The sequence below is a fragment of the Nuphar pumila genome, chromosome 8, assembly GCF_984573655.1.
Source record: "Nuphar pumila chromosome 8, dmNupPumi1.hap1.1, whole genome shotgun sequence".
Taxonomy (NCBI): Eukaryota; Viridiplantae; Streptophyta; class Magnoliopsida; order Nymphaeales; family Nymphaeaceae; genus Nuphar; species Nuphar pumila.
Genome location: NC_143256.1, coordinates 25,854,175 through 25,864,975, shown reverse-complemented (window position 1 = coordinate 25,864,975; position 10,801 = coordinate 25,854,175).

Genomic DNA, 10,801 nt, shown 5'->3' with positions numbered 1-10,801 from the left:
TCCTTTAATTTTCTGTACAGAGGTCTCTCATCAACATACCCTTTTATAGCATCAGTCTTTCTTAGGTAATAGTTACGTAACTGTTCCCTTCCAAATTCGTGGGGCTTATCCAATAGGGACACCTTTATGGGAGTCCTTAATGTTGGTAACGTCCATATTACGTGGGTGACTCCAACACATCAAGGTTAGATATAATAGGTGCACAACATGGATGAGCTACGTCCTTGGGCATGCGAGGTGACATGTTAGCAACGAGCTTTGTACCATCATTAGACAAAGAGGAGGGCAGCGAGACCACTTAGCCCTTAGATGGCATGTGGAAAGAGGTAGTGCTCACATCACACTCAGCAACAGGGGCATGCGTCTCAAAAACATGCAACACAACCACCTTGAGATCGACAAGACTCAACCTGTCCTGCTCCTTATGAGCCATCACCAACGCAAGGGAGCACACAATGGTAGGGTGCCTGCCACTGTGCAAAAGTGCCAGATTAGATCCATCACCAAAGGACATTCTGACCAGAAGCAAAGCAACCAAACTGGCAACAGAATCATCAATCAACGATAATCTAGCTGCTGCCCTAGTGATGGATTGGGCTCTGGTGGAAGCGATTCAAAGCTGGTCGCAAGAAAAGAAGAAGAGATGGTTTGCAATGGCCCAACTGCAACAAAGGTGAGGGCTGAGATTGAGTCAGTGCTAGAGAGGGGCACAGAGAGGAGGGTTCTATGGGGAAAAGGTATGGTTGGGAGTGATGGGTACAAGCATAATAGGGCAAAGATGAGGTATAGTTGGGGAGAGAATGAGGTATAGATAAAATGAAGAGGGTTGGTTAGGCTGAGGAGGTGGCACAATTGAGTTGTAGGAGGGAGGCAATGCTGAAGTTGAGCGATAAGGGAGAGGCAAGGGTGAATTTGAAATAGGGAGAGTTGAAAGGGGAAGGGCACAAGAGGGCTTTCCTTCAAGTTCATGGCAGAAAGGGAGAGGGATCAAATCTAACCTTGATGATGATGTACACAGTGAATCAGAAACATGTTGATGGTGAAGGGCTGGGCATGATGGTATATGCTCACTGAAGACAAAACATCAGAAGTCGAGATGACAGGCTCGTGAGAACTACCCAGAGTAGAAGCAGAAGCAGAAGCACCAACGACCATCTTGCCAACCCTACGAAGGGAAATATTTTGGGTTCATTGAGACTCAAAGGTGATTGATACCTAAGAAATGACCTTAGACTTGACCACCAAAGACATGGAAGTTAGCGAGACTGTAGAGGTGGGGAGGAACATACAAACCTGAGCAAAATAAATAACAACCCTTGAATTAGTGTAGGCACTCAAATTTCTCAAGATGTCCAAAATACTAATATCTTTAGAAGAATTAAAATGTCGGTTAGAGTTTACAAAGAGGATAACAAGAAAAAACTTAGAGGATCCACTAAACGACTACCTCATTTTAGCAGTTCAACAGTGAACAATTATTTTAGTTTAATAGTCTGATAGTGGTCGACTATCTTAATTTAGCGGTCTGATCCTAGATGACCATCTCAATTTAGTGGTCTGACACTAGACGACTATCTCAGTTTAACCATCCAGCCAATCCAACATTTAGTCTATCCTCTTCAGTAGACGGTCAAACCTGTTTGTCGTCCATCTCCGAACAGACAAATTAGTTTAGCTATCCAATTAGTTTGAGCAAATGAAGCACATTTGCCTCATCTTCAACTACTTTTGCATAATTCTTAGAGAATATTTCTTCTAGATAAAACCTCATATCTTATCTAAGGTGAGCACGAATCCATTTGGGTCAGATCCAAACTTGAAAAGTCTTATGATCCAAATCCATTCCAAACACTTACAAATAGGGGTATGCCCCTATGATCAAAGGTGAAAAGGAAAGATGTCTGAACACAGTCACTGAGAAGAACAAACACAAGATCACCGACACCCGCCTCTTCGATCTTTCTCACTTGCGTGGAGGTTTTGCTAGAACAAGTGCAGAAAACCCTCACTTTCCTACGAAACTGTTGCTGAATGGACAAAAAAACTCTAAAAGCTTAAAACATACCCCAAGTCCGAAAAATGTGTGTTTCCTCCCTTTCTTTTATGTTATTTGTTTAGTTAATTTTATTGGTTTAAAACAGATACACATTTTTCTTATTCATTTGCATTATCCGTTGTGTAAGTTGCGCTACAAAATTAAAAGGCGTGCTCCAACTTTACCTTCTCTCCAGCAAAGCACGATTGAAGTTAGAATAATATCCTTATATCTTTTAAAAAATGAATTTATATGATTTAAAAGGTAAGTCTTAAAATTTTTTATCAATAGTTTTTTACGATCACCATGTGACACCATTTTTCTTTAAAATTTCATAGCTAGACCTATATTTTGATCTCTATTTTTTTCTGCTCTGTTGGACGACTAAACTAGGTTTAGCCGTTCATCTTATTTTTTTTGTTGGTTTATCCGTCCATCTTGTTTTTTCTCAAACTAGGCATTCCGAGGGCATGTCTGCATTCCTGCATTTTTACTATTATTAAAAATATTGTTATTTTATTTGATTTTTTTTTGCAGACTGGGCATTTCAAGGGCCTGGCATTCTTGCGTTTTTACTGCTCTTAAAAATATTGTTGTTTTGTTTAGACAAGTAAACTAGTTTAGCCGTTAATCTTCTTTTCTTTTTGTAGATTGGGCAATCTGAGGGCATGTCTGCTTTTCTACATTTTTCCTGCTTTCTATATTAGTTTTTGCTCTGTTAGACAACTAAATTAGGTTTATCCATCCATCCTACTTTTTCTGCAGACTTGGCCATCCGAGGGTCTGTGTATTGCCTGCTCGACATCTAATTTGCTGTCTCTGATAGGATTGGCACTCTAGCCAGACTTTGTTCCTAATAGGTTTGGCAGTCTAGCCAAACTTTATTGCTGATAGATTTGGTCGTTCGACTAGAATCTGCCTTTCTTCCCTTTTCAGTTTATGCAGATTGGTCATGCAGATCCTTTTCACGGACTTTACCGTCTTGACCGTGCGATATCACTGCAGACTTGGTCATTCAGGCCCTGCAAGTTTCCTGCAGATTGGACATCTAGGTCCTGCAAATCCTTTTTGCAGACTTGGTTGTCTTTACTGTGCGACCTCATTACGAACTTGGCCATCCAGACCCTAAACGTTTCTCGTAGAGTTGGCTGCCTAGGCCCTACAACCCTTCGCTCTTTGGTTGTCCAAGGCCTTTTTCTATTTTAGCCATCTCGCCTAGTTTGGTCGTCCTACTACGTTTGACCGTCCGAGACCCATTATCTCAAACCTTGATTTTATTTAGTTTCTTTTTATTTCGAATATGGACATTTTTGTATTAGTTTCATGCATCAACTTTATGTTTTAGGCTTTTCTCACAATTTTAGACACCTTTGCTGGAGAAAGTATATGATCACGTAGAAAATATGAAAATACAACCTCCAACAAGTTAGGGCATGTGTGAGACACTATTTGATTCTTATTGTGTGCTCCTTATTTTCTTCCTCTCTCCTAAGAAAATTTACCTTGTTTATGATGCAATCCTTGAGGAACCAAAGACTCACTTATCTTTGTTTATGTATAGTATGGCCAAATACAGAAACAACGATAGGAGGCTGATCAATTGATTTTCCTGAAGCCTGAAAGGAGAGGCCTTAGAATGTTTTGCCATCTAGAACCTACAGAACATCAGAGAGTTCAAACATATGATCAATCAGTTCATGGAGAGGTTCATATTTATAAACACCCCAAATTTTTCTCGTTCATTTCCAGACACCCCTCTACCATAGATGCCAAACCTGTAGGTCAGTGTAGGAGTCTAACCCTAGGTCTGTCCCCTTTTAGGTGTCATTTCAACCCCTCTGTCAGTAAAATTTCTATTTTTCCCCCTAGGTCACCTTAGATCCTTGTCAGTCAGAGTCGACCAAGCTCATTCTTAAGCTCAGAACAGTTAGAATGTTAGTCATTTCTAGCTCACGATGAGCAGATCATGTTCATTTCTGACCATTCCTGCCAAAATGGGTTCATTTCTTGAGAAATGAATGCATTTCTAACCTGAATCCCAGTCAATTATTCATGGGTCAGTCAAACCCAGTCGAATTTATTCCTTTGAGTCTAACCTGTGCTCACCAGAAGTTCAAGTAGCGCGGTTCTAGTTCAAATCCATTTTCCATAGTCTAGGAGTCCATTTTAGCCCATTTTAGCTCATTTCAGCTAAAATTGAGCTAAGTTCAGTTAGTTGAGCTAGTGTTTGAGCTTCAGTTTTAGTTCATCTCAGTATTACTGATCTTTGTTTCAGCTCAAACCTAGTTCTTGTTCGTAACTCACTTCACTATAGTGATCATTTCTCACCATTTCTCTAAGAAATGACGTCATTTGTTGTTCATTCAGTCTAAGAGTTTAGTTGAGTCAGTGTCTTGTCAGTTCATTTGAGTTCTGAAACTTTAGAACGCAGTTCATTCCAGTTAAAACCTCAGTTTTTAGTGTCACTCTTGGTCCTGTAGGGACAAAAACCATTTCTTGAATCATTTTATTCATTTTTATCAATTTTATGACTTTTTAAACTGGTATAACTGTCGATCGGGGTCCAGTACCTGAAATTCTTTTTCCAGGGTTTGCATTTCACATGACATTTCATGTCATATCTTATCATTTCTCATTATTTCATATCATTTCATTGCATTTCATGTCATTTTCGAGATCCAACACTCTGGTTTTTCTAAACATCTAATCCAGATTCGATTTTAACACCTTTCTCTTGAAAGCAATTTAAAAAACCTGGATTTTTAAATTGACATTTGCCATTTGTTAACCCCCAGGATCTTATATTCTTTTATTTCAAAATATTTTCTTTAAAAAATGATCTAGATTCATTTTAAAATTAATTTTTAACTGATCTCAGTTCTCAGATGAGACCCATCTAGGTGGTGTTGCTTCTGGATTCCTTCATTTCTCAAATTTCTCAAAATCTTAGAGTCCCAGTCAGATTAGGACTCTTTTTCAGAGTTTCAGTCGGACTAGGACTCTGCTTTTCAACTCCATTTTCACTTTTTTTCAACAAAAGTTGTCGAAATCTTTCATTTTGGTCAAAATTTTAGAGTTTTAGTCAGACTGGGACTCTGCCTCAGAGTTTTAGTCGGATCAGGACTTTATCTTTTACATTTATTTTTACTTATTTTCGAAGAAACCTTTCAAAACCTTTCATTTTGGCCAAAATTCTAGAGTTCTAGTTGGATTAGGACTCTGTCCCAGAGTTTCAGTCGGATTAGGACTTTATCCTGATGTTATCCTTTACTCCTGTTTCTCACTTATTTTTAAAAACCTTCTCATCTGGCTTTCAAAAAGACAAAAAACTTAGAGTTTTGGTTGAATCAAGACTCCTTCCCAGAGTCCCATTCGAATCAGGACTCTATCCTGATTTCATTTTCTTATTTCATTTTCACTTGTTTTCAAAAGTCCTTTTTAAAATCTTGTCATTTGCTTCTTAGAAAACCAAAAATTCTCAGAGTTCTAGTCGAATTAGGACTCTTCCCTAGAGTCCTAGTCAGATGAGGACTCTGAACCTGACTCCAATTTCTATCTTATTTTCACCTGTTTTCTAAAAACCCATTCATTTGTTTTCTAAGAAAACTCTAAATTTTAAGAGTTCTGGTTGAATTAGGACTCTGTCTCAAAGTCCCAGTTGGATCAGGACTCTAATTCTGATTTCAGTTTTTACCTTGTTTTCATCTATTTTGCAAAAAAAGCTTCTAAGACCTCCTTGTTTGTTCAAAATTTTAAGAGTTTTAGTCGAATTAGGACTCTGTCCCAGTTGGATCAGGACTCTAATTCTGATTTCAATTTTCATCTTGTTTTCACTTGTTTTCTTAAAAAGCTCTTAAAATCTTCTTGTCTATTTTCAGAAAAATCAAAATTTCAAGAGTTTCAGTCGAATTAGGACTCTGTCTTGGAGTCCTGATCGGATCAGAACTCTATTCTGACTTATGTTTTAACTCCCATTTTTACTTGTTTTTAAAACCTTTTTGCCTATTTTTTGAAAAAAAAATCTGATTTGTAGAGTTTTAGTCAACTTAGTACTCTATTTCAAGAGTTTCAGTTGAACTAGGACTCTGACCCTATCTTTATTTTTCAGCTCATTTTATCAAATTCTGAGAAAACCTTTTAAAATTCTTTTATTTATCTTTCAAAAATGCTAAAAAAACTAGAGTTTTAGTCCGATCAGAACTCTGTCCCAGAGACTTAATTTGATCAGGACTCCATCCTGATTATTATTTCTACCTCCATTCTCATTTTCTCCACTTTTTTTTCAAAAATTAGTTCATTTTATAGAGTCCCAGTTGATTCTGAACTCTATTTTAGAGTTTCGATTGAGTTAGGACTCTAACCCTGACTGCATTTTTTGAATTATTTTCACTAATTTTGAGAAAATCTTTCAAAAACTTCTTTGTTTGGCTTTCAAAAATTTAAATTTTAGAGTTTCAGTTGGTTTAGGACTCTAGTCTAGAGTTTCAGTTCGCTTAGGACTCTATTTTTAAAACCTCTGATTTTCATTCAGTGATTTTAACTCTATTTTAAAACCATTTTCAATCTTTGTTCAAACTTTTTCAAAACCCTGATGTGGGGCCCACGCAGTTGGCGCCATATCTGGAGGAGTCTCAATCCATTCAAAACTCTAATGGATTCAAAACTTTCAATTTCAAATCCAATTTCCTTTTAACCTCTTTTAAAATCTCTTATTTTCCAGTTTTTAAAATCGTTTTGAAAATCAAGTGGGGCCCACTCTTGGTGGCACCACATTTGAGTGTGTCAAAGTTAGATTAGGGTTAGCCAGTGTCCTAATTTGGTTAGGAGTTTGAAAAGGTCTAAATTGATTTTAAAACTTTATTTTACTTTAGTATTTTTAAAACATAATTTTAAATTTTAGATTTAAGCCTTTAAAAACCAAATGTGGGCCCACAATAGGTGGCGCCACATTTGGACTTTGTTTAGTCCAATTAGGATTCAATTAACTTAATTAGGATCTAATTAGAAGAGTTGAAAAGTCAACCCAATTAGCCAAAACCGCGCCCCCCCCCCCCCCCCCCCCTAATCAACTTAATTGAAGAATTTCAAAACAATTAGGATTTTTCCTAATTAATGCTAACTGGAGCCTATAAAAGGGGACCAAGGGGGTATACCCCTATGTGTTTTTTTCTCCTTCTCTCCCTCTAAAAACCATGGTGCTCTCCTCCTTCAAGCTCTTCTCCAGCTGCATCCCCAAGGTAAGTCATCTTCCCCTCTTTTTTTTGTGTTTTCTTTCTTTCTTTCTTTTTACTCTTTACCATTGTCACCCATTTACGAATGATCTTCTTATTTTTTTCATACAAACCTCATGATCCATGATTGAATAAGATCATCCACTGATCATCGAAGATGATTTACACATTTTTGACCTATTAAAAATGTTTAGATCATGTTTATTATGTTAAACGCTAAAAAAAGATCGAGATTCGACTGTTCAATGGTCGAATCCCTCTTTTAATGGCTAAATCAAATTTCAACCGTGATTTCCCTAATTTTTTTTGTTTATTTTATCATGTTAATGCTTATTTTACATGTTGAAGCATCAAAATATGATTCGTTGCATATTTTATTTTTTTTATGGTTTTTGCATATTTAAATTAGGTTTATTCATGTGCTTTTTGGATAATACACATTCTTGATTCAATCCTGTTATTTCATGATTAAGTTTTCATAAAAAAAAATATATTTTTTTGAGTTGGTTTACGGATTTGTCAGTGACTTCCCATCAAAAAATCAGATTGTTTTGGATTCTGGAACCCTATCAAAAAAAATAAAAAACCGAACCATGATTTTTAAACCGTGAAATCACTATTGGAATTTGGGAACAACTTGTAGAGGCAATATCTCTCTCGTCAAAGATCCGACTGATGATCCATTAGATGCAGTAGTTTTGTCTTGATGTCTAGTATTTACTGTAAAGTTTTCATATTTTTATGCATCTATTTACTATTTTTACTCTGTCAGAAAGTAGAATCGGTTTTTCAGAGCTTGATATACCTTGTTTAAATGCTAGATCAACTTGTGTCGATCGTATCTCCTTAACCTAAGATCCGATCGATGATTCATAAAAGGAAAAATCTTCCTATATGTATATGTTGTTCACATATTTTAGGGTTTTATTCAATTTTTGTATTAAAATAATGTCAAAAACATATTTTTTTATTCTATTTTAATTTTAGGGTTATCAGAACTATCCATATCAATTTTTGTTAATAATTTAGTTCATTTGATATATTATTTGATTAAATCATGAAAATAAGGTGCCCGCAGAGTCCCGATTCGAGTAAAACACTGGCAAAAATTACTATTTTTGTAATATTTTGATTCTTTTATAAAATGTTTCATGTTTTTAATGATTTAGCATGTTTATAATCATGTTAGGGTAGTTCATACCCGATTTGGCTTTCATTTGAATTCATTTGAGCCCTAAATCCAAAAAGCTTCAAGGCAACCTAGACTCCCTCGTCTTAAAAGGGTTAGCAAAAAGATGGCCTCCATGTACACTTTTCATTCTCCAAAAGGTCCAAGGTCATTCCAACTATACCAAGAAGGAGAACTCAAGGTATTAGACATAAAGGGCTCAAGCTGAAAGCCAAAAGAGAAAAGCCCATATGGGTCCTAAAGGAACACTTCCAAAAAAGGGCTATATAAAAAAATACAAGACAAATTCTCTTCCCACGAAGACTCAGCCTCGGATAGAAAAAGCTTCAAGGCAGCTTAGACTCCCTCGTCTTAAAAGGGTCAGCAAACCCAAAGAAGCAGAATGAGAACGGATACGGGGGAAATCCTAAGTGGACCATGAATAGAACATTCAACAAGTTTGAGCAATCTCAATCACAAATCATGGATTTACTGCTATTGAATGGCCTACTTAGGCTATCCGAAGTGTCTAACCCTCCTTAGATAAAAGGAAACAATTCGACTAAGCATTGCAAATATCACAAAGTTGTGGGGTATAACATCGAGGATTGCTCTAAGACCATATAGACAGTGAGAAACTACTTTTGAATGAGGAACAATTAGGGACCAGCAACAACGATCATACCATAGTGGTTCAGGCATGTAAAGAGAATGATAACTGATTTTTAGAGAACCGTATGAGGCAAGGGTCATTTGACAACACAATGATCTACATTCTACGAGCCCTTATATGTAGTAATTGTTCATGTTTGATGTCTCTGGTACTCCAAGTTTGTTAGAAGAGGAATTCCATGAGAAAATAAAAAAGCCAATAAAATAAATGTGATGTATTTGTATCCACCAGTCAGCAATCACGCCAAGATTCCTCTCTCGAAGTCTATTGCAGAAAAAGATGGCCTCCGTGTACACTTTTCATTCTCCAAAAGGTCCAAGGTCATTCCAACTATACCAAGAAGGAGAACTCAAGGTCTCAGACACAAAGGGCTCAAGCCAAAAGCCAAAAGAGAAAATCTCATATGGGTCCCAAAGGAACACTTCCAAAAAAGGGCTATATAAAAAAATACAAGACAAATTCTCTCCCCACGAAGACTCAGTCTGGGACAGAAAAAACTTCAAGGCAGCCTAGACTCCCTCGTCTTAAAAGGGTCAGCAAACTCAGAACAAGACTCCAACAAGATAGGGCAGAACTATAATGATCTAGAGGATGAAGAAATTTCAACATGAATCACCATATCAAAGCCCAAGTAAGTCTTCAAAACCTAGATTTTATAAATAGTTTTTAAAAATTGAAAAAACCAAAAAATTTCAAAAAAAAAAGTTAAAAAAAATACAAGAAAAACTAAAAAAAAAATCAAAAGATTTTTCTCTCAAGGTCCAAGCTACCCTCTTCGTTATAGGAGCATGTTATTCCTGTTGACGAGACTAAGAAAACTTTTATCAGACTATTTTTTAATGATAGCTTTCTAACAAAATTATGTGGGGGCAAGTCAAAGGATTCTGCTTCTATCTAGAACCCAGAGATAGGGTGTTACAAAGTCATCCAAAGTTCAAATTTCTTAGACAAAAAGGAACCTCTAGCTACCAAGCATCCAAACATCACATCCCAAACCTAGTTTGATCTCGTTTGACAAGACCCAAATAGTTTTGAAAGCCCAATTTACCGCTAGACACTAGCTCGATCTCGTTCGGTGAGACCTAAATGGTCTCTATATCCCAGTTGTCTTAGACACTGACCCAACCTCGTTCGACAAGACCACAAACAGTCTTAATGCCTCAATCATCCTTGAACTGATCCGATCTTGTTCAGCAAGACCCACAATGGTCTTGGTAGTCCAGTTCACATTGACTCTAACAGTTATAGAAAGAAGATAAAACTTCATCATGATGCAAGGCATATCATTGCATTAATCATTAAAAGTTTGGGATCTTCTCCAAAAATGGATCCAACTCTGGTATTTTCCTCAAGTGTATCCATGCACATGAGAGTCAATCACATAGGACATCCAATTCCTAGGAGAAGATAAGGAAGTGACACAGTGAAGCTAAGAGATTTTAATCCAATAATTCCAACTCATGAGTCTCTAAAGATGAATTATAGGGGCACAAGATTATATTATCATTGCATAAATGTAAAGCCTTTGAAAACTCACCTAGGTGACTAACTCTTAAGGAACAAAGTAAGGTGGTGAATACCTTTGATGCTCCTCTGCTTATAGGTCGGCCCTCAGAGAGACATTTTTTTCTATCTCAATAGGAAAACACTGAAAAAGCATGCAAAAAAAAGAGCAGTGCATTTAAGCTAATTGT